This window comes from Aotus nancymaae, unplaced genomic scaffold (assembly GCF_030222135.1).
Source record: "Aotus nancymaae isolate 86718 unplaced genomic scaffold, 86718_ANA_hifiasm-v0.15.2.pri h1tg000008l, whole genome shotgun sequence".
Lineage (NCBI taxonomy): Eukaryota > Metazoa > Chordata > Mammalia > Primates > Aotidae > Aotus > Aotus nancymaae.
Window position 1 is genome coordinate 3,483,292 of NW_026988419.1, and position 3,213 is coordinate 3,486,504.

General features: G+C 59.0%; 1 pseudogene; it reads left to right on the forward strand.

The window, feature by feature from the left end:
- Positions 1-622: 622 nt before the first annotated feature.
- Positions 623-2,531, forward strand: LOC105704691 (uncharacterized; annotated as a pseudogene).
- Positions 2,532-3,213: the final 682 nt, after the last annotated feature.

Consider the following 3,213-nt stretch of genomic DNA (forward strand, 5'->3'; position numbering starts at 1 on the left):
CTGTAGTCCCAGCTACTCAGGAGGCTGAGGCTGGAGAATCGCTTGAACCAGGGAGGCAGAGGTTGCAGTGAGCTGAAATCGCACTACTGCACTCCAGCTTGGGCAGAAGAGTGAGATTCCATCTCAGAAAAAAAAAAAAAAAGGCTTTCCCCAACTGGAATCTATCCTTCCCTCGCTGAGCTCCAGGGCACCTGTTTGTATGAGACTGGTCATATTCTGAAGGACATTAGAATTATTTCTGTCTTTGTCTTCTCCCCAGATGGTGGAAACCACAGAAGACCACAGTCCAGAGTAGGGACTCAATGCAAGCTGCTCCAACTGATGAAGTTAAAGAGGGGAGGACGGAGACAGCAGGACGCTGTGAGAGCCGCAGGTGGGTGTGTGGTGGGGGATCAGGCCCCTTCAAGGCTTCATCACCAAGGGGTTGCTTTCAAAACTGGACTGGGACTTCTTTGGCCCTGGCTGAGGATCACAGTTGAGCTAGTCCACGGGCAAGGGGGTTTCCTAATCAGGCGGGCCGGTCATGCGAAAATGCAGTTGACTAGGTAGGGAAGGGAATTTGAAATCACACAGTCAGGATAAGGTCTTGAGTCTGTGAACATTTCCTCCCAGAAGGTCTCTGATGGTTCTGGTGTCCTGGACACCCAGAATAAGTGTGTCACCATTTGTCCTGAAGCTGATATCTCTGAGCTGGATGGCACCCTGGACATCAACCGGCCCTTCCCCTTCACATGCCACACAGGAGGGACACTGGTCCACAGAGAGGACGCCTGCTTTGGTCACCAGTTGGAGGGTGGCAGACCCTGGGTACCTGAGCTTTGAATTTTGCCACACAGAGCACTTCCTCGGTCCCTCCTGCTGCCCCTGGCAGGTGGAGCTGGCAGGTAGGTACAGGACTGCCCAGGGACCTGAGACTCACAAATTCACCCCGTGGGCCACAGGTCTGGATTTGGTAACAGGAAGGGTCTCAAAGGCTGGGAAGAAGAGTCCTGCAGTCGGCCAGCTAGTCTAGTCAAGTTCCACCTGAGAGGGTTGCTAGGGGATCCAGGTGAAAAGCCCTTAGAACAGTGCCTGGCTCACAGGAGGCTGCTTTTAATGTTATTATCCCTTCCTGGAGGAGAAGATTAAAGGAGCGAGCAAGGGAGAGGGGAATGTGGAGAGGAGGGAGTGGGGCCCCGTTCCTACAAAATCCCAGATACCTTACAAAAGCGAGATCCCAAGTCCTGAGAACCGGTGCCCCAAGTAGTGGGTGGGACGAGTGAGTGGGGGTCGTAGCCCTACGAATTAATTCGAACACTTCTGAGGCTGAGATTGCCCCAGTGAGCACAGCGGGAGGAACTCTAGTTCCTCTCCATCCCAACAGTACCCAAAAGGCACCAGGAGAGCTGCTGTGACTCAGGGGCTTTGTCCTCTACCCCGCGGGGCGGCAGAGTCGGGGTCCAGGGCTGCATGTTTGAGCTTTCTCCGCCCCGGGGCGCCCTCCTCCCTGCGCCGACCCCTCACCATCCGTCTGCGTCTCCCGATCCACCAGGGAGACCCTGTGCGCTTGGCTGGTGGCGCGCTGGACGTCCAGGGTGCCCTCGGGGCGGTCGGGGCAGAACACGGCCGTGTGCACCTCGACGGCGGGGCTGTGCGGCGCGAGGACGCGGCTGAGCAGGAACTCCATGCAGCGGCGCGCCTCGGCCTCCTCGTCCCGCCGTGGCTGCACCACGATCCCCACGAGCGCGGCGGGCGGGCGGCGGTCGCTGGAGCGCAGGTGTTGCAGGAGCAGCTGCAGCCGCTGCAGCTGCGTGAGGAGCGCGGCCGCGCGGCACAGGACCAGGAGCAGCTGCGCGCCCCGCTCGGGTGGTTGCTGCGGGGCCCCGCGTCCAGACGCCGTGTCCTCCGCTGCGGAGTCGGGGGTCCCAGGCGGAGCCCCAGGCGCCTCGCGCGGGTCCTCGGCCTTGGGCCCGGAGCGCCGCGGCTTCTCGGTGAGGCGCTTGGACTTCGTGGCCGGGCCGTCGTCGCGGTTCATGGAGCTGTCGCCCGAGAGCTTGGGCCACCGTGCGGTGCAGTTGTCGGCGCTGATGTGGCCGCTCATGACTCGGGCGGACGAGGGCCCGGGGAGCTGGTCGGCCGCGGCGTCCCCGGGACAGCTCTGCAGGCTCAGGCCGTCCTCATCCTCCTTCCAGAGCTCGCTGCTCAGCAGCACCCGGCCGTGGCCCTCGACAGACTGGGCCGGAGCCGGTGGCTGCGCCTCGGCCTTCCTCTCCTCGGGGGCCCTGCAGGGCTGGGCGCCCGGCCGCGGCTCCATGTCCAGTCCGGCTCCCTCGCCCCTCTGGGCCCGGGCCTCCACTGGGAGGGAAAAGCTGCCCTTACCCAGAGCATGTCACAATGCCCCGGCGCCCTACCTTTTCCCGTCGTGGCCAAGCGCCTCCGCCCTACTATTCCTCGGAAATCTACTATATAGGAAGTTGCTGTTGGACGCTGTGTTCAGTTTCTCCATGTTCTTATGTGGTTTCAAAAAGTGCATCCTTTTATACCATGGATGAATCTTCGTGCCCAAGGCTTTAAGTAAGACAAATTTTTATGCACCCAGGACATTTAAAAAGCAGTGGACCAAGCCGGGCGCGGTGGCTCACGCCTGTAATCCCAGCACTTTGGGATGCTGAAGTGGGCGGATCACGAGGTCGCAAGTTCAACACCAGCCTGACCAACATGGCGAAACACTGTCTCTACTAAAAATGCAAAAATTAGCCAGGTGTGGTGGCGCATGCCTGTAATCCCAGCTACTCAGGAGGCTGAGACAGAATTGCTTGAACCCGATAGGCAGAGGTTGCAGTGAGCTGAGATCATGCCACTGCATGCCAGCCTGGGCAACAGAATGAGACTCTATCAAAAAAAAAAAAAAAAAAAAAAAGCTGTGGACCAGATCTCACTGCACCCAGAACTCTTGAGAATCAGCAAAGAGGAGTGGCGGCCTGGGTGACCACGGCCCCAGCTCAGCCAGTCTGCTGTCTGGGTAATTCGAGTGGTGTTGCAGGAGATGAATTTGGGTCCTCTGAGTTCCAGGCTTCTGTGGATGCCAGCGGCCTGTCAAAATTCCAGGAAAAGTCCTCAGGAAAACAAGACAAAAAGCATAAAACTCCTTTGGTGACCAGCACACGGGGTGAGTGGAGTGGTATGGGGAGGCGGCACAGACACACCCCGGACAATCACAGAGACTGTAAACTC